This window comes from Rhinolophus sinicus, chromosome 1, assembly GCF_057876585.1.
Source record: "Rhinolophus sinicus isolate RSI-liver-muscle chromosome 1, RSI-T2T, whole genome shotgun sequence".
In the NCBI taxonomy this organism is placed as follows: Eukaryota; Metazoa; Chordata; class Mammalia; order Chiroptera; family Rhinolophidae; genus Rhinolophus; species Rhinolophus sinicus.
In genome coordinates, this window is record NC_142501.1 from 52321161 (window position 1) to 52341956 (window position 20796).

Here is a 20796-nt window from a genome sequence, read left to right on the forward strand (position 1 = left end):
GAATTATTAAAGGTATTTTGCAGATATGGAAGCTGAGGGCAGCAGGGCAAAGGATTTGCTTCAGACACATGGAGGCAGCTCCAGGGCCTGAATCCTTCCCAAGCTCGGTTTCATTAGCAGTCAGTATTTCTTGGCTCCGGGTGGAACTGCAGTATCTTTCCCTTTTCCAAAGCTGGTCTGCTTTGCCCCCCAGGCCTGCAGGAAACAAAAGGTCAGAGTATTAACATTAAAAATATTAGAGTGTAATTATTCCACTCCCATAGCCTACACGGAGGGTTTGAATCTCACAGTGTTAAAAGTAATGCAAGTCAATGGTGCGGAGACTGCCAGAGGGCATGAAGACCGAGGCTAGAGGAGGAGAAGGGTAACAGATTTGAACTTCTGGGGATGCATTTCCATGTCTGTGGACTAGGATGGGGGGTGCGGGCAGTGATCCCAAGAGCATAATGACACGGTCAGCCTCATCTCTTCTCTCTGTTCTCGGCAACAGCCAGGCTAGCTAGAAAGAGCAATCTGTCAAGTCTAATTAGAGTAGAAGAAAGTGAACAATGGGTGCCCAGCTCTAAAACGACAGCCCAGTGTAATGGGGTGGAGGGGTTTGGGAGGGCTGTGTGCTTTGTGTGCCTGGAATTGGTTCCTTCAGATGAATCCTTTCTGAGCTCAAATTGCAGAACAACTTAAACTGGATTCTTATTTACTTCACCAGAAATCTTCAGGTCCCTGTGCTTTTTAATACATGTACATCCCACAAAAGCAGAGGAGAAGCTGGCTCTGTTTCAAAGGTGAGGCTATAATTGAAAATAGTTACATCGTGCAGCCTGGACATGGTGCTGTGTGCATGCAACTGATATTTATTCATTTGTTCATGTTTTTCTTTTGTGTTTAATTATATTGGTGGTATTAATGTTTCTTCTATTAATTTTGTAACCGTTTTTATTATAAGCTTGTAACTGGATTCTCAAAATTTCAGAACAACCTAAAATTTCAGTAGGACCACATTTTAAGATGAAAAAAAAAAAAATTTAAAATTTTGGATTATACTTTAAATGGCCTATCTGATTTGGGTACTTTAGTTCTTTGATACTAAGGTAGTATCAAAAATGGATTTCACAGGGAAAAGGTTTATTTTTATAAATGGAATCAAATAAATATATTCTTTAAAATAAATACATGAATACAGGTTATCGAAGCTTAAAAATTATGCATATGCATAATCTAAAGGCTCAAATAACAGAGGCCTATCTCTTATCAGCAAATATTACACCAAAGATTAATGGTGTGTTAATTTAACTCTGCATCATTGTGGAGCATTCAGACATCTTAAAGGTGTGAGAAAAAAACGTTCTCTGAGGTTGGAGAGAGAGTGGAAAGCGAGTAAACACAAGCACAGTTATAAGTTATAAGCCTCAGTCTGTATGATTTTGCTGTTCTTTCCGGTGTTTATCTCATTTCTTTCTTTTCGTTTTTTGTCATACCATTGTATTCTCGCTGGTGGTCGGGCGAGACACACGAAGTCTCATTTATTTCTTGAAGCACCCTGTGAAGTATGTTACTATTATCTTCACTTGATAAATAAAAGAAACAAAGGCCCTGAGAAATTAGTCCAAGGTTACAGAGAAATGCAGAGTCAGACCTTGAACCCCTGTCATCTAGTTCCAAGTCTACTGTACTTCTCAGCACTGTATTTCTGGTAGAGCCAGGAGACAGTACATTTTAAAAATCATCCAATTCATAATAATAATGCCAATTTGAGGACTCTCTTCTAATCTATGGGTCTTTTATGGACCTGAATGAAGCAGTGAATTTTAGTTTGGTGTATTCATACCTTGAGATGTACTTGCCTTGACTGCATGTTGCTAACCTTTTATTTTTTAACAGAATCACTTGTTCCTTTTCTGTCCTCTTTTTTTTTTTCTTTTACACATACGTTATCTGAATAAATTATCTTGTAAAAGATAAAGGAAAAGTCTGCCAATGCTATACCCTGGACCCAGTCCTCTCCTCAGAGAAACCAGTTATCAATTTGGGGTATAACCAACTTGTTTTCTATGTGAGTTTGCATAGATGTGTGTGTTTGTATCATATTGTTTTGTGTGACTTTAGAAAACATAAATGGTACCACGCTGTACTTTTTATTCTGAACTTGCGTTTTGTGGGGTTTTTTTGTTTTGTTTTTTTGAATTTACTATGCCTTCTGGAGATCTTTTCATGGCAGTATGTTTAAATCTAATTGATTCTTTTAAATTGTTACAGAGCATTCTATGCACTGTCATTTTTATTCTTTCTTGTCTACATTGCCTCTGCTTTTGAAATGCCTTAGTGACACAGCAAATAACATTGAACTATATTTGTATTTATGGGACATGTAGAGACAGAATAAGCTTTATGGATTATTGGAGTATTAATAAGAAAGGAAGAAAATGTAAGAAGTACCTACACCGGCCCTCTGAGCTGAGATGAGAGGCCTAGAGCAGGCAGAGTGTTATCAGTAGAGTTGTTACCTCTCAGCCTCTGAATTTTAGCGTTTACTTTTTTTTTTTAACATACCTGTTCTCCAGAGATGTATTTCTTACATGGAAGAGATAGTAGTAACATACTTGACAGGGGGCTGTGAGGACTAAATGAGATAATTCATAGGAAAAACCATCAAAACCATGCTGACTGAGACCTGTAACTTATGAATTGTGTTTGCTTACCCTCTTCCCTCTCTCTTCCTCCCACTTCAGATATTACATTGTGAGGCAATTCCTCGAAGAAGGGTATTTAGTAAATGGAGTTATGAATGTTGTTATTAGATACTCTGGAGCAAGGATGTGTCTAAATGCATGGACTTTGGAGACTGATCTCTGGATTCAAGTCCTGATGTGGCTATGTGTTAGTTGTGTAGCTTGGGTAATGTTTTGTCTTATGTAAAATAAGGGTAGTAACAATATTAAATTTCGCCTGTAGGGTTGTGGTGAGGTTTCAATGAGGTAATTTATGTAAAGTACTTATATAGTTTCTGGTATATAGGAAAGTCACAGGCTGTCATTATAAGTCAGAGAATTTGCAATATCCCCACTTCCATTTTTTGTCTATAAATTATCACTATCTAATTTCCTCAGATGTGACAATAAAAGCAGGCCTAACCTCAGGATTAAAGCACAGCCATTCATTGTTCCTTTAGTCCATAATATTTTTAAAACCAAGTATTCCCTGAGCACCTACTGCATGTCTAATACCCTGTTGAGTACTGTGTGAAACGTAAAGGAAGTGGAAGACACGCTCGTGCCCTCAAAGTGCTTACAGTTAATGTCCAAGGTTAACACCAGGGAGAACTTTGAACCTGTCAGAGAAAGGCATTATGTAATATGCTCTCTGGGTAACAGATAGAAACATAAACACAGAGTAGTGTTTTGAATATACATGCCCAGTGGCTACATTATAAAAAAAAAATTCTGTTAATTACAAAGTTATACACATATATACCTTTAACACCTACTTATTCCTTATCTAGCTTCAGAATTGTTTTAGAAGCTGGCCTGGGCCTCACCTATAGAATCTGAGCCCTCAGACCCTAATGCAGGGCTGGTTTCCTGGCTAGGGGTTGTTTTCACTTCCTCTTGAGAGTGCTGGAAAAAATGAAGCTGCCAGGAGCTGGTGAGGAGCTGCTTTCCATATGGCCTAAGGCTTGGTTGAGTAGAAACGTGCAGATACTATCTTGTTCCAGACAAAATAGCTGATATTTAGCGAGCAGATTAAAATCCCCGAAGAGTAGGAACTGTCTTAAAGAGCCTAAGGATGTCATGTGAAGGAACTGAAAGTACCTATTTTGGGAGGTAAATTCCCAGGAAATAAACCTATAGTACTTCCAAAATGTCAGCCTAGTCCATCTCAGCCCAGTAAGTTTTCTCTGACCCACAGAGCCCACATTCTGTTGGGTGTGTGAACCCATTCCAGCCAGCCCAAACTGAAATTCCAACTGGACATAAAAGGCCACCTCAGCTGTCAAGTGCAGAAGCCATGTGTGGCTTTTGGTTTAAGAATCAGTCCAGGCAGCAGATGTTCTGAGTGCTTGGGGAGTGGCATGCCTATTCCTAATATAAGAACAAGCACCCTTTGTCTTAATTCCACACTTAAATCAGGGATAAACAATTCTCAATGTTTCTACTTTTAAAGGAGCTATGTTAAAGAATTCTTAATTCTTAATGAGAAAAAATAATCATGTGTAATTTCTCAGAGAGCCCTTCTATAATGCTGCTGAAGGGATTTCTTAGCAGACAAAGGAATTTGCTCATTAAATCAGACCTCTGTATGGGGGAGGGGAGTTATCACTTTGTGAGGGGTGTAAATGTCTAACTATTACATTGTTTTGTACACCTGAAACTAATAAGAATTAAAAAAATAAGTAAAAATAAATCATACCTCTGTGAAGAAGAGATTCTTGCTATTAAACAAAACCAATGGGTCAATGAAGAAATCAAAGAGAAAATTTTAAAAATACATTGAATGAAGAGATTCTTAAGAGTAAGGTGCAGGACATGTAATTATTAGGTTACGTGGGATTCAAAGCACTCTTATCTCCACCACCATTATTTTTTATTTGATTTGATAAAGAGGTGCACATTTCTGAAAATTTTGCCTAGAAACCCAGAATAAAAACTTACACATGTTAGAATTCTATAGTGTGACCCTGCTTTTTCACAGGCAGAGTTCAGGGCTCCAAAAATATGCTTTTCAAATCATTATTGGCAATTAATTTATTTTGCTCTCCTGCAAGAGGTGAAAGCAGCTGGTGTATGAGACTTGAGAGAGAGCCCATTTTCCAACGAAGAACAGAGAAAGTGGGCACCCCTCCCCCTTGGAGAAGCCATCTGAGCCAACTCCCTCTGAGGACTGTAGCAGGAGAGGCTCAGAGCTGGGTCCCTACTGATTAGTAACACTTGGTTCAGCAGTCCGGGGGACGTGGGGAGATGTGTGCCTGCTCGCACAGTATTAGTGTTATCAGCTGCCCTGTTCATGTATCCTCTCCCGGAAGGATTCTTTTATATCACAGTAACACTTAGGAAGATATTCCTCTCCTTTACTTCTGTTTCTCTGGGAATAAAGAAATGTCAGGCATCATCGTGGATCCTGTCCCTAGACAAAAAAATAAATAAATAAAAATTCTGAGATCATCTAAATTAAAATCACAGTGGCTGGCGAGACAGAATAGTTAGCTTGTTAATAGCTGTGGAGCAGCTCTGACAAAAGACCGCTCACATTTTCTGTATGTCTGTTGGAATTTAGGATTAATTTCCAGGTGGCTATTTCCACGATTACCCAAAAGAGAGGACAGCCAGGCACCATAGAACCTCAGGAGCCTCCACTTTTTATTTACACATGAACTTTCCAATCTGCTCCCCAGAGCTAGTCCCCAGGAGCAGACACTTCTTCCTTGAGGACTCTGTTGAGCCTATCCCAAAATGAGCCCTGTTTCACCTTTTTCCATCCCCTTTGTTTATAGCTAATGTAAATCCTTTCAGACTGGCTTACATCTTTCTCCCCCTACCTGATGTATGAAAGTGCTTGCAAAACTCTGGGAAGACAGACATGTTGTCTTTCCTACATAACCATGCTGCTGGTGGTTTAGACTCCATGCCCCAAGTGGTGTTGTTGTTGTTCTTTTTCTTGTTCTTTTTTAATTAAAGTTTATTGGGGTGACAATTGTTAGTAAAGTTATATAAATTTCAGGTATACAATTCTGTATTACATCCTCTATAAATCACATTGTGTGTTCACCACCCTCCTCCTCCTCCTCCTCCTCTTCCTCTTCCTCCTGCTCCTTCTTCTTCTGCTGCTAGCAATGGCCTCATACACCCTTTCTCTTAAGAAGACTTTCAGCCATGGAAGTTAAAATTTTTGTTTAACACCCTGATTCACTAAATTACTGTATATCCATTGCTCTTTGTCCTCCAAATGCTGAGCTCTCTCGGTGCTCACGTACTTGGATCCAGATTGTGAAGGCTACAGCCTAGATGGTCATGTACAGGCCTTGGGGGCCCAACCTTCCATCTCCAGGACCCTAAAGAAGCCTTCTGTTCCAGTTGGGTTCCTAATTATGGTGATTCTGCTGCTACTGGACAAAAGAAAGGGCCCTGTTTCAAACCAGAGCCTATAATTTATGCCTATAGTTATGCCCTGAAGGAGGACGGGAATTTTCATGTCAGAGAACAGGGACCTGATAAACTGCATGACTAGACCAAATGAAACTGTCCAGCTATGGATCTTCACTCCCTTACTAGAAGAAACATGGAGATGTACGATTCTTACACTTAATGCACTGAGTCTTTGTAAGTAGAAGGGACGAGAAGGTTATTAGCACATCATTTGGGCAGCGTGAAGGCCAGGGCTCTGTAGGAGAAAGCATCAGATTGTTTAACGAAGGACAACATTAATCTGTGTGCAGCATAAAAAGGGAGAAGCTGCACTTTGACATCATCTTGCAGGTTACAATTCCCAGCAATCACGCTGGCGCAAGAGCAGAAGCGCAACTCATCTCCTTTCTGTGCGCTTCAGCCATAGGGGGAGAAAGGTGGTACCACAATTCTCTCCCAGTGGATGACGATGACGTGTTCTAAGCAGATGGTTGCAGAGGCTCCTGTCAAATGACTGAAGAGAAAAAGGAAGTGGGGAGAGGAGGAGGGACTCTAGAAATGGCATTGCAACAATCCTGGAATAAAAATGAGGGGCCATACTGAGAAATAAGGGCAACCACCTTGAAACTCAACCCCTTGCCTGTTTTTTCCAGTTTGAGTTCTGATCATTTCTTTTCATATTTTGTAAATAACTTAAAGTAGGATAGGATAAATGAAAGTGAGCTTCTCTCAGGTTCTGTTTTTCACTTTCATTTAGGATTGTCTTAAATGACAATTATACCACAAAAATTAAATCTATCCTTTTTAGCTTTAGGAAGCATAAAAAACAGTCAAACCCTTTGAAACATTGTGTACCAAAACCATTACGGGCTCCTAGGTTTCTCTTCTCAAGAGAAAGGCTGCTGTGTTTGTGCCCAGGACTTTCAGTTTTGTTTGGTGCGGGCACACGGTACTGCACCCTGAGTGCAACGGTGTTTGGAATGTTTGTCGGGTCGAAGCGTTCCCAGGGCCGCCGCAGGATTTGGCGAGATCCGAGCTTTCTCTCTTCTCACCAGCAGGCGGCGCTGTTTCCGGGGCGCCCGCGGCACCGCCCTGCCCGCCACCAAGGTCACTTCCGCCGCAGCCCAGCGAAGCTTCCGCCTGCCACGCCTTGCTGGTCTTTTCTGAAGCCTCTAGTTTCCCCCCAGTGCTGCCTGGTGACGTGAACCACTATGTTCATGTGATAGTTTATGCTACTTGCAAACTTTCTAATTGGGTCCTTTGTAAGAGTGGAAATCCTGAGCAAAAAAAAAAAAGTGGATTGCGTAATCACTGAATTTTTAAATATCTCAAATGCAGTTCAACTTAGTCAAATAAAAATATCCTCTAACCCGACAGAGAAGGCAATATATGTTGTAAACTAGCATGCTTACACACAAAAAATTCTCCTTCCTGTTTATTCCAGATTCTTCTTAAGGCGTAGGGAGCGGCTCGCGAAAATTCAGCTGCGGCGCCATCTGCTGGACACGCCACGGCTTTGCAAGGCCCTGTCCGAGAAGGAGAGGTCGCGTCGCGGGTGAAGGCCCAGGCTTTGTCCAAGAAAGGCCCCGGCACCAAGGTAGCATTCACATGCAGTCACCTATCAAAAAAACAGAAACAAAAAAACAACTAAATTGACCTCTGCAAGAAAATGGTCTCAGTTTTGAGGTGTAAATGAACTGGCATATGTTTTTTACATCTCTTCTTAGGAAAACCTGTGGCTTTGGTAGAAGAGGAGACATAATTAATTTCATTACACCTGCACGTCTCTCAGGTGCAGGGCTGAGAACGAAAACTAATTTTCCATCACTGCACACAGGGCAATATCAGGAACATCAGTCACAATGTATTTGCTCTCCTGAATGGAACTGATTTTGCTGAATGGAAGGAATTTTAAAGGTGAAGAGGATGACAGACAAAATTAATCTGAGAGTGGGGAGATGTTAAAATGAGTCCTTGGTCATGTTTTGATATAAGCTCCCTAAGCCCTGCTACCATTTGCCAAACTCTTAAATCAGTTCTGATTAACTTGAAGATTTTTTTTTATTTAGAAGATTTCAGACCCTTTCTACACAACGGTCTAAACGCATCCACAAACACATCTATAGACATCAACGTAAACCTGCAGACACCACTGTTACAAACTTTGTTAAAGGCCGTAATCAGAAAACGCTTGGGGAACTGATAGAAATCCAGTTTTTAGAGCAACATTACAGTTGGCCCACCCATCTGGATCACTGATAAGAAACATTTGTAATGGAAAAATGTTATCAAACATGGTTCTGACCCTCCGGAACTTGATAGTAACTTTCTAACAAAAGTGAGTTTTTGCGTTCTGGGATGAGCTTATAATGGTTTTCCTGAAAGAGGTGAAGTAGCTTTACCAACAAGATAGCCTGTTGGAACCTCACTGGTTATGTAGTCCTTGCGGTCAAGGTCATGTGACTGTCAGATACAGTCAGTGTTTTATAAGGACATCCTTTGGTGCTTCAATAACTAAGCCTTCACGGATGAGACCTACCTGATTCTACTGCCGTAGTAAATAGTGTCATAGAGAAAATGTTAACCCTACATATGGGTGTTTAAAGGAGATAACTAAGAAAACAGGGTGAGAAATAAAAATCCATTCTGATGGTGCATGGGTGGACTGTATCAGAGAACTAGAAGACTGAGTATGTTTTCTATTTTGAATGAACAAAGAGTTATTGGGCACCAAATTGTGACCAGTATAGGAAATATTTGATGGCTAATGCCACATCTATCACACCTCCCTTCTATTAATGTATCTGTAGAGGGGAGTCTTTCGTAGAAATAAATAGCTTGGTAACAAATCTGCACTGTGAGTGGTGGCATGAAGTGGAGAATTGAACATCCCTTAGTGAAGGTGCTTTCAGGGCCTCTCATTTGGGGATCAGAGGTGGAGCAGTGAGAAGCAGATACCTTGAACCCTCACAGACTCTTCCTCTTGTGTGACAAAAGGCAGTCCTTGGAAACTGAATATTTTCTCTTCTGTGGTTCTCCTTATTTCATTAACTTGTTTGTTTAAAGGGCGCTTCTACCCTCAGAACAGAGCGACATACACAAACTACCTGTCACTTTCTTCACAGATGTACCAAGAGTATTTGCTGGGCACTATTTCTGGTGAACCCAGTATAAAAAGGCTACCCATCCCCCAGCAATTGAGGTTGGGGTTCAGATATTTTGTGTTTGGCAAAAAGTGAGGAAATTTTTTTCTAGAGATGACCTCTCTCTTGACTTTCAGCCTTTTCTAAATTGGGCTTTTGAGAGAATGTAAATGTAACGATTCTCTCAAAAACATGAGACAGCTTGAACTTGGTAGAAATTTATATCTGGACCCTAGAGTTAGATAAGTTTGTCTCTTGTGGCCAAAATTCTGACTTCACAGAGAAATTGCCTTAACAATGTGAATTCAACTCACTTCTGTTCTCTCAGCGTAGATAAGTCCTCTTGTCTTCCCTCCCTGCAAAACATCAGGCTAACTTCAGCTCATCAGTAGGACTTGGCTTTCTGGCCACTTCCTCTGAGAAGATTTCCTTGACCTCCCCTCGCCCCCACATGAAGGGAGGGTGCCCCTGCTGAGTTCCCAACACCTCATGGTTTCCCATCATAACTCTGTAATACTATATTGTCACTGCTTATCTGTCTGTCTCCCATACTAGATCCTTATATCCTATGAAAATGGGGCCAAGGCTTTTATTATGTTCATTTTGCATCCTCAATGCCTAATTAGCCTCACAGACCAAGGAGGTGTTAGATAGGAATTCAACACACACAGATCGGAGATGGGAGGGAAGGGTGTTTCCAATGGAGGAACATAAGCACATCCACAAGCATAGACAGGACAGAGAACCTAGGAGCCTGAGTGTATATATTTTCATCAAAAACCTGGAGCCACAGATCTAGCTCTTTCCACTTGTGGAAAATATGACTTAATTGGCAAAACCAGTCTACATGGTCAAACTAGTCAGTAAATAGATTTTTTTTTTCTCTAAAAAAATTTTCAATTATAGTTGACATTCAATATTATTTTATACTAGTGTCAGGTGTATAAATAGACTTATTTTTGTATCAGAAAAAGTTTAGCTTCATTTTTTAATTAAAAACAATATATCGGTACAATGTCTTCCACCACCTCACTTGTGACTTCTAAGATAGCCATTGTCCAAGGCACAGAAGCTTGCCAGGAATTTGTCCAGGGAGTGAAATAAGGTACCAACTATCCTGTCAGTATTTCCTACTTGGCTCTCAAGAGATTCTCCCTCAGGCATGATGCATTCTCAAATCATCCCTTCATTTGGGGACAAAGTTCAGGATGGCTGAGGGCTGCCTTTCTGTTGTGAAGGGTCAGTGCAATTGGGAAGCAGAGGCTGGAAAAGAGAAATCAGGCAGGCAGGTCATTTTCAGGAGACGGGATACTTGGTAGTTCAGAATTTGGAAATTAAGCCCCTTAATACTACACGTATCTATGCTGTATACTCTCAAATTTGAAGCCTATAGTTTTAAAGAAAGTAGATGTTGTCCTACAACAAGAGATATGCAAGAGATGCAGAGATAAAATATTATAAACTCCATTTATACTTTTTTATGTCATCCTCTTAAACTTTCTATTTTGGTAAATGTTTATAATTTACATAAAATAGAAGTACAGTAATATAGAAATAACTTTAAAATAAATTACATGTGTGTGTATTAGAGAGAGGATGTGTATATATTAGTTTACTGATAAGCACATGCAACCAAAAGAGAAAAAAAAGTCTGAGGACCACTTTTAGGGGCAGTGGAGAGTCACTGAAGGTTTCTGAGTAAGGGAGTAAAAATGAACATAATTGTTGACTGCAGGTGACAGCAAGGAACAGTGCCAGGCATCGAGGAGGATACATAGAACGACCACGCCTGCCTTCAGAGCGGGCAGCCTGGCTAACAGGTGAAAAAACAAGTAACAGTAGTGAATGGTAAATTGTGCATGCTGATTAAAGGAAGGACAATAAGGAAGAAATTTAAGAGAACATGGAAAGAGCAATTGTTTTTCATTCTGTTTTTAAACAAGCATTTCCTGCAGAAAGAACTATGTTTCCAGTAAGGCCCTAAATGGTGGTGGCCTCGCCACACTGTTTTCATTTCAAATTCCAAGCATTCTATTTGGCCATGTTCCTTCTTCTGCATTTTTAACCAACAAATTGATGTTTTATTTCTGATGTGGGGGGGGGGGCCATGTCCTTCTGTTCTTAGAAAAAGAAACACCTAAAAATGTGAGAGTTTGTGATTAAGAAGGATTTACATCCGTAATCCTGGTCTTTCAGAAGGTAGCACCATTATAATGGTTAAAATGTCCAGGGGAAAAGGCAGCTAGGGGAGTAATTTTAGGAGCTCTCCTAATTTTAGAAATTCTACACTGACCAAAATTTCCCAGAGAGAGGGATTTTTCAAAGTTCCTAAAGAACATCATAATAAGGCATAATAATACCTTTTAGTTGTGTATAATAGATTCAGTCTCAAAGGATTTTCATGATCTTATCCTTGCATTCCCACTAGTTATGTCTCCAATGAGTTAAGGGTAATGAAAGAGATCAAGAGGTGTCCCAGACTCACAGTCTGAACAGGAGCTCAGGCCTCTTGCTAAACACTATGTTGGAAAAGAACCCTGAAGTATCCACCCAGATGCTGACTCAGACCCCACCCTCCTCACAATAACACCATAGGCATTATTTTAACCATTTAATAGAAGGGGGGGAAAAAACAAGACTTGGAGAGATAAGTATGCTTGCTAAATGCACAATTACTGAGTAGAGCTGGAATTCAACCCGGGTCTTTCTTACCCAGAGCTTGTTTTAGTGCCTGGGACGCAACTGATAATTTTGGTAGGACAATTTCCACAGAGTGGTAGAGGTAGAAGAAAGATTACATGGGGTTTATTCACTTATTCATCATATATTTATTGAGGACAGTGGGACTTCCAGCTATGACAAGTGAGGAGGTGGGCAAATCCTCTCCCCCAAAAAGCAACTACAAAGCTGGGGGGGAAAAATTGATGAAAACAGCCATTTTTAGTACTCTGCAAAAGCATGTAATAATCTGCGAAATGGTTGTGCTTGAACAACTACTGGAGTTCAGAAATAACAGTGGGAATCTGTTTTTGCTGCCACAAAGAGGGCTCTGACTTGATTTGGAGCAGGAGAAGGCCAGTGATTCTTCTAACCTGTGGTTACAGTTGTGGTTGGGGCAAGTGTATTCCTGGCTGAGGCTGTGCACATTTACAGCTGACAACATAGAGCCTAGGATCGACCTATACTTCTGGCTGACCTTGAGGGTTTGTGCATAGAGGAGCTGTGAAAGGGCTCAATGGAAAGTAAAAGTAAAAGCTCAAATAGAATTGAAAACAGCCTGAACTTTGAATATGCTTCCCTGCCCACATACAAATTCAGTATTAGAGGATGGAATCCTTACTGGCTTGAAGGGTTTGAGCACAATTTCTGTCCCATCACTGGCTGACTATTAGGCTACTTAGACACGGGCAACCCCTAGGAAACCAGATTCAAAAATAAAAACAAAAAATAAACTGAGCAGAAATATCAGTAGTCATACACTTCAGAGGAGACAGATTTCACAGATTTAACCCAGGCAACTTACTAAATACACAAACACAAAAGACAGCCTTGAGGGAGAAAATCAGAATCCAGAGTTGCTACAATATATTATTTAAAATATTCAGTTTTCAATAAAATACACAAAGCTGGCCGGCCTGGTGGCTCGGGCGGTTGGAGCTCCATGCTCCTAGTGCTGAAGGCTGCCGGTTCGATTCCCACATGGGCCAATGGGCTCTTGACTGCAGGGTTGCTGGTTCGATTCCTCAACTCCCACAAGGGATGGTGGGCTCTGCCCCATGCAACTAAGATTGAACACAGCATCTTGAGCTGAGCTGCCTCTGAGCTCTGAGATGGCTCGGTTGGTTGAAGCGCAGGCTCTCAACCACAAGGTTGCCGGTTTGACTCCCCAAGGGATGGTGGGCTGTGCCCCCTGTAACTAGCAATGGTGGCTGGACCTGGAGCTGAGCTGCGCCCTCCACAACTAAGATCGAAAAGACAACAACTTGACTTAGAAAAGGTCCTGGAAGTGCACACTGTTCCCCAATAAAGTCCTGTTCCCCTTCCCCAATAAAATCTTTAAAATAAATAAATAAATAAATAAAAATAAAAAACACAAAGAGAGAGGAAAATATGACTCATTTTCAGAGAAGGCAAAAGTCAGTAGAAACTATCTCTGAATGTCCCCAGAAGTTGGATTTAGCAGGCAGACATCAAAGCAGATATTATAAATAAGTTTCAAGAACTAAAAGCAATCATGTTTAGAGGATCAAAAGAAAGTAGGACAATAATGCATAAACAAAGATTCGCCATAAGAAAGTATTAAAATTATTTTAAAAATTTTAAAGTATAATGTCTAGAGGTGAAAATAAGCTAATACAGCTTGTTTGGAATACAGCTAAGAAGTGCCTGAAATGAAAAATGCACTGGAGGGGCTCAAAAGTAGATTCAAGATGGCACAAGAAGAGAATCAGTGAACTTGAAGAGAGATCAATGGAAATTATCCACTGCAGAATAGAAAGAAAAATTGAAAAAAAGAGAAAGCCTCAGAGACTTGTGGGACAAAATCTAACATGTGAACATATGTGTAATGGAAGAGGAGAGAGAGTCAGAAAAAATATTTGAAGAAGTAATGTCCAAAAACTTGGCAAATTTGATTAAAAACATTAATCTGCCCATCCAAGTAGCTCAGCAAACCCGACTAGATAACCATACCTAAACACAACATACTAACTGTTGAAAGCCAACAACAAAAACAAAAATCTTAAAAGCATCAAGAGGAAACCACCATCATGTGCAACATCAATATGACAGCTAATTTCTCACCTGAAACAATGGAAATGTCTCATTTGAAACAATGGATGCTGGAAGACAGAGAAATGGCATATTCAAAGTGTGAAAGAAGAAAAACTAACAGCTAAGAATTTTATATCTCATAAAACTGTCCTTCAAAAATGAAGGAAAAATGAAGATATTCCCAGATAAACAAATCTGAGGGGATTTTTTTACTGGTAGATCTGCCCTACAAGAAATGCTAAAGGGAGTCCTTCATACTGAAAGTAAAGTACATCAGATAGTAACTCAAATACACAAGAAAAAATGAGCACTGAAAATGGTAGGTACGTGGTTTAATACAGAATACTCTATAAATATGTATTTCCTTGTTTCTTCACATAACTTCTTTAAAAGATGAGAAATTGTGTAAATTAATAATTATAACAACATACTGATAGGTTATAACATGTATGCGATATATATGATGGTAATCATTAGGAATATAGTATGTAATCTAAATAAAACTAAAATAATATTAGTATAAAGATATGTGATATGTGAGTATATATAATAACACAAAGGGGGGCAGGAATAGAGTTGTATTGCAGCCAAGTTTCTATATTTTACTGAAATTAAGTTAGTATTAATCTAATATAGATAATGGTAAACTAAGTGTATATTGTAACCCCTACAGTAGCCACTAAGGAAAAAAACTAAAAAATATGATTTAAAAATCTACATAAGAATTAAACGGCACTTTCAAAATATTTTAACACAAAAGATGGCAGTAAAAGAAGAATAGGGGAACAAAAAAGAAAGGAAACATATAGAAAACACATACCAAAATGGCAAATGTAAATCAAATCATATCAATAATTACATTAACTGTGAAAGGTCTAAACATCCCAATCAAAAGACAGAAATTTGCAGGCTGGATAAAAAAGCAAGATCTAAGTATAAGATGTCTACATCTTAGATTCGATGACATAAATAAAAGTAAAGGATGAAAGAAGATGTACCAGGGCTATAATAACCGTGAGAGCTGGAGTGGCTATATTAATATCAGACAAAATAGACTTAAGGTAAAAATAAATGGTATTAGAGACAAAGAGGGACATTTAATAATGATAAAGGGGTCAATTCATCAGGAAGAGATAATAATTATATACATAAAAGAAAAGTGGACAGAATTGAACAGATAAATGACAATTCTATAATAGTTGGAGATTTCGATACCTCACTCTCAATAACAAATAGAACAACCAGATGGAAAATAAGCAAGGATATAGAAGACTTGAACAACACTATTAACCAAATTGACCTGATTGATATCTATAGAACTCCAACCAAGGCCTGGAGAATAGACATCCTTTCCAAGTGCACATGGAACATTCTCCAGAATAGATCATATGTCAGGACATAAAACCAGTATTCAGTTCAGTAAATTTAAAATAATTCAAATCATATAAACTACATTCTCTGACCATAATGGACTTAAATTAGAAACCAAGAACAAAAAGAAATCTGGTAAATCCCCAAGTATTTGGAAATTAAACAGGTTTCTAAATAGTCCTCAGTTCAAAAAAGATATCACCAGGGAAATTTTAAAATATTTTGAACTGCATGAAAATGAAAACATATAAAGATTCTGGAATGCAGCTAATAAGTGCTTTTAGGGAGACACTTATGTGAGAAAAGAAGAAAGGTCTCAAATCAATAACCCAAGCTTCTACCTTAAGAAAGTAAAAAGCTAAAAAAAAGTACAAACTAAACCAAAGCCAAGCAAAAAAGGGGAAATAAAGATTAGAGCAGAAATCAATAAAATACAAAAACAGAAGGAAAAAATGCTTCTGTATTGTTTGTTCTTTGAAAAAAATCAACAAACTTTTAATTAGATTAACCAAGGTAGGGAGAGGTGGGGGAGTGGGCGGGGGGAGGGTAGAGATAAGATACAAATTAGCAATATCTGGAATAAAAAAGGAGACATCACTGTCTACCCTACAAAAATTAAAATACTACAGTTATATTGTGAATATACCAATAAATTAGACAAACGAAATAGAAAAATCCCTAAAAAAAGCACAAATTACCAAGAGCAACTCAAAAGAAACAGAAACCTGAATAGATTTATATTGAGTAAAAAAAAAGAAAAAGAAAAGATTAGTATTAAAAAATCTTTCCATAAGGAAGAGCCCAGTCCCAGATGGCTTCACCAGTGAATTCTATGAAATATTTAAAGAAGAAATAATACCAATACTTGACAATTTCAGAAACTAGAGGGGGGAACACTTCCTAATTCATTCTATGAGGGCAGCATTACCCTGATATTAAAGCCAGATGAAGACACTATAGAACTACAGACCTTATGAATATCATTGCAAAAATCCTTAACAAAATTAGCAAACCCAATCCAGCAATACATAAAAAGGATTATACACTGTCACCAAGTAGGATTTATCTCAGGAATTCACAGTTGGCTTAACATCCTAAAATCAATGTAATATACCATATTAATAGGATAAAGGACAAAACCCACATGATTATCCCAATACATGCAGAAAAAGCATTTGACAGAATACAACCCGTTCATGATAAAAACTGAAAAAACAAAGATTAGAAAGGAACTTCCTCAACGTGATGAAAGATCTACAAAACACCCACAGCTAACATCCTATATCCATGAACTGATGAATGGAGAAACAAAATATGCTATATCCATATAATGGACTACTATTTAGCAATAAGAAGGAATAAAATACCAATACATGCTACAACATGGATTCCTCTCAAAAGCATGCTAAGTCAAAGAAACCAGATGAAAAAGGCTATATATTATGTAATTCCATTTTTATGAAAAGACCATAAAAAATTTATAGAGACTGAAAGCAGATCGGTGATTGCATAGGGCAGAGAGCAGGCTTGATTGGGCTCTATGTCCGTGAAGGGTTGGCAATTGATTAAGGAACTGATGGCAGCCATCCTGGAGACAAGCTACCACAGACAGGAAGCCATTAGAGGACTTTAAGTAGAGAAGTGGTATGACTTGACATTTTAACAGGATCACTCTGGCTGCTCTGCCAGGGGTAGACAGTAGGTAGGCAGGAGTAGAAGAAGCAGGGACAGAGGCACTGGTCCAAAGTGGCTACATTGGAGCTAGTGAAAAGTGCTGAAATTATTGATGTGTATATTTTAGAGGCAGAGCTGACAGGATTTGCTGATGGATTGATGGGAGTGATAGAAAGATAAGAGCTAATGATGACTCCAGGGTTTTGGGCCCAGGCTGCTAGAGGAATGGAATTGTCATTAACTGATATGATAAAGGGGAGGAGCATGTTTAGGCAGGAACACTAGGAGCTTAGCTGTAGGAATCTATCATATATCCAAGCGGAGAAAGCCCACAGACAGTGGGTATGTTGGTCTGGAATTCTGGAAAGCATTCTAAATTGGAGACATATGTTTATATTAGTGTATGGAGCATATATAGAGCAAGAGACTGGATGAGATCAGCCAAGGAATTGGTGTAGATAGGAATGAGAAGAGACCTTGAGCCCTTCATGTTAAGAGTTTAGAAGACTAAGGAGGAAACAACAACAGAGACTGAAAAAAGAGACACCAGGAAAAAAAACAGAGGAGTCCTGGAAACCTAGTGAAGAAAGTACTTCAAGTGAAGTGTCTCACAGTGATCAAGTGTCAGATGCTGCTAATAGGTTAAATAAGATGAGGACTGAGAACTGACCATTGGATTTGGTAACATGGCGGTCATGGATGACTCTGACAAGAGCAGTTTTGGAGGAATGGTGAGGATTAAAACCTGATTCCAGTAGGTTCAAGGAATAGAGGAGACAAACCTGAGGCAGTGATTGTAGGTAATTCTTTGCTATATAGATAAGGAGAATAGTGGGATAATACCCACAGGCAGAAGCGAAATCAAGAGAGGTTGTTTTGAAGGTGGAAGATCATGTCTTGATGCTAAACATTGAAGAAAGGAGAATCCCTAGCGTGATACCCTCGAGCAGGCAAAAGTGGGTGGGATCTAATATACGAGTAGAAAGGCTGGGTTGAATAAAAGCATGGACAGTTTGCCTTCAGTAATTAGAAGACAGGCAAGAATATATGGGTACAGTCACAAATAGGTAGATTGTTAAGAAAAATCACCCCAAATCTGGAAATAGGCAAACAGGATCATTGGGTATCTTTTTAGTAAAGCACTGTGCTCTGTCCAGCAGGTTTTCTGGGACTTACCCGATTTTTCTAGGAGCAGGTACTTTTGCTTGATTTTCTACTTACTGTTGATTATGGTATTTTACAACTCTGTTTCTTAAAGAAAGCTTATAGCAATGCAAATAGTTCTTATCTGAGAGAAATATAAATGATTTTATTTTATGGAAAAGATACAGGTTATGATTTTTTTTTTTTTTTGCCTTGTAGGGTATTAACCAGTTTTGTATCTAACCTAGCAATCTTCCTCTAATATTTTTAAAGCAACTTTCCTGATGAAATATATCAACTCCTGTTCCTCATATGCTGTTTGCTTTATCGTTTTACTGGTTCTTTAGTTAATAAATCTCGGACACGTGTTTATTCTATATGAGTCACAATTTTAACTTTTTGAAAATTATATTTTAATAAGGAAAGTGTAGTAGTGGGGGCTTGTGGACAGTCTCTTCTGATTGCTTCTATTTTCTCTGCAAATAAGGATACAAAGTTATTAACTGAGAGTGAGAATGGGGAGGGAATTGGGGTGTGAGAGTCCTGAAGATATAAAAAGACTTAGGAGAGGGGGAAAGTGAAGGGAAATACAGTATGTCTGCTGAGCAGTGTAAGGCCCACTGGAGTTAGTAGTCATGAATTTTAAATGGTCTGTCAACATGCCACAGCCATGCCTGCAGGCAGGGGGTAGGCAGGGTTAGATTTAATCAGGTTTGAGGTTCTGCTAAGTAAGCCCAACAAAGAAAATGGAGCAAGAGGAGTTGCAGGTGTAAGCAAGAGCATAATTATAGAATAACTATGGAAGGAGAGACTGCGGACATGAGGAGGTAAAGGACAGTGAAAAGGTGGGAGGATCAATGGCTTGTCAGTCCCCCTTAAGTAGAAGGGTTGTTGGGATTGGTTTTCTCTTGCTAGAAAGGTGGAGATGATGGTTGGATAGTGGGATGCTTAAAATTAAAATCATGATGGGGGGGCAGTGGGGTAGGATACTGTTAGAGCTAAGAGGTGAATGGGAGGATGGAAAGAAAAGCCACAAGTGTGAATAAAAGGGACGAGACGCAGGAGAGTAACTCACGCAGAAATGACACTATGGTTGTTTGGTTCTAATTTGTGTAGATAAAGAGAGTGAAGGGTCAAGAAAAGAGGTTAATTTATAAAGCAAGATCCCAGAGACTGTGAGCAGGAATAAAAACTAGGGCACAAGTGTATTAATAAAATTGGAGGGGACCCTAATGAGATGAAAGGGATGATAATATCAAGAACAAGAAAGACATTTTGTTGAGGATAGGATGGACGATGTTAGAGCTCAGGTTAGATCCCTTAATCCTGTCACTAAGTTAGGAATCTAGGTTAGCTGCCAGAAGTGAACAGATAAATGTAATTAGGAGCTTGAAGGATATAGGAGAGATTGGGAGCAGCTATTCCCAGCAGCTGGGAAATGAGTGAAAGATTTCGGTAAAAGAATCATACAGTAGTTGTGGGTGGAGAAGAAAGTGAGAAGTCTTTGAGGAAGATGAGAATCTTAACTTCCTGTGTCTCTGTAAATTTGGAAAACACAATGAGCTATTTATATGGGCTAATTTATATAATTTACATAGGTTGCAAGATTGATCACATAGAAATTTTACGAGTGTTTGTCATGAAAGCCCTACAACAGTGGTGTCTTTGCATTCCTCTTGAGTTTCCGGTCCAGATTCCCATACTTACTAGACCTTGCTACTTGTGTGTTCTGAAGGAATCCAAACTCTCTACGGGAAGGCCAAAAGCACTCTCTTCAGCCTCACATAAAAAAATAAATAGAAGTAACCCCCAAACACACACCCCCTCTAGGTATTTCCTATCATGATTACCAGCCCAGTTTCCAGAGATCAGAGCCTTTTCATGTCCCTCACACTCCGATCCAATTAAACACCAGTTTCTTTTTTTTTTTTTTTTAAACACCAGTTTCTACACTGTGAACACCTGTGGGGACAGAGCCAGGAGTGCAGTTTCCAGGCTCTCGGCCTCACATGGAAGGGTGCTGGCTCAGGTAGTAAATGGCCATCAACTGTGATTGGATGGCCATCAGCTGTGGCTAGTTGGCCGTCAGCTGTAACCAGTGACCCATTGGCCACTAATATAACTGGCGTGGCTACGCTAGCAGCAAATGGGGGCTAGCAAGAAGATGGTGGCTAAGCTAGCAAGCGGCGGAGTGAGGGTTACGGATCATGTGGCTCCTGTTTCCTATTTCTCCAACCCAGCCGCCAGCGAGAATATAGTGGTATAACTCCCCTACCTATGGCTCCGTGGGTGTTCCTTTTTGGCCTCACCATGTCCTGCATTCTTATGTGGGGAGCGGGACTAGAGACCCCGCCTGACGTCCCGCATGACAACACCTCTCAAAGCTGTCCCTCCTCCTATTAGGAAGGCTCACAAACTGTCCAAAAATCTTGGGATGTGTACACATTCCAAATTGGAGCACGGGGGAGTGAGGCAGATTGATGGTGTTCCAACTCTGGGCATTCAGGGAACTAGCTCTCCCAGGTCACATTTGCACACACACTTGGATGGCTAGGCCCTAAAGGGCTTCCAGTCTC

At 39.5% G+C, this 20796-nt stretch overlaps 1 protein-coding gene across 1 annotated transcript in view; it reads left to right on the top strand.

Moving 5' to 3' along the window:
* The first annotated feature begins 577 nt into the window (after positions 1-577).
* The window catches only part of LOC109443674 (tubulin alpha-1C chain), a 36609-nt gene continuing 16390 nt past the window's right edge, over positions 578-20796 (top strand). The window contains exons 1-2 of the mRNA XM_074325741.2: positions 578-782; positions 7561-7713. The gene's annotated coding sequence lies outside the window, so the exon portion shown is untranslated. The remainder of the gene's footprint in view (positions 783-7560; positions 7714-20796) is intronic.